Genomic DNA, 444 nt, shown 5'->3' on the forward strand with positions numbered 1-444 from the left:
TATCCGATCGAGTATTAGCCGATAATACTCGAGCATGTTTATCGCACGTGTCCGCGATGTGGTCGTTTCGCATTGGGATGCGAGATTTGCCTTTCCATAAAGCAAACCTCACATCAACCACCCTAATGTCATAGGAAATCATCATTAGCCACCCTAGGAGATTTTTTTCATCATTGCCTAGGGGAAAAATCTGATTTCCTTCTCTCCCCTTTAACCCTCACACTTCACTCCATACTTCTCACACTCTTCATTTGCAAAATTCTCAAGAGAAGGTAAGAAACCCTCTCTTCATCTTTTTCTCTCATTTTTTTCATTTCTTCTTCCATCTTCAAACCTTGATCTCTCAACATTCAAACAAATGGATGTTGATGAGATTTAAGTATGTTGTTCATGAGCATGTTAAGAACATATTCAACCGTTGAAATTTTCTAAAACGCTTTCTAA

Source organism: Lupinus angustifolius, chromosome LG18 (assembly GCF_001865875.1).
Source record: "Lupinus angustifolius cultivar Tanjil chromosome LG18, LupAngTanjil_v1.0, whole genome shotgun sequence".
Taxonomy (NCBI): Eukaryota; Viridiplantae; Streptophyta; class Magnoliopsida; order Fabales; family Fabaceae; genus Lupinus; species Lupinus angustifolius.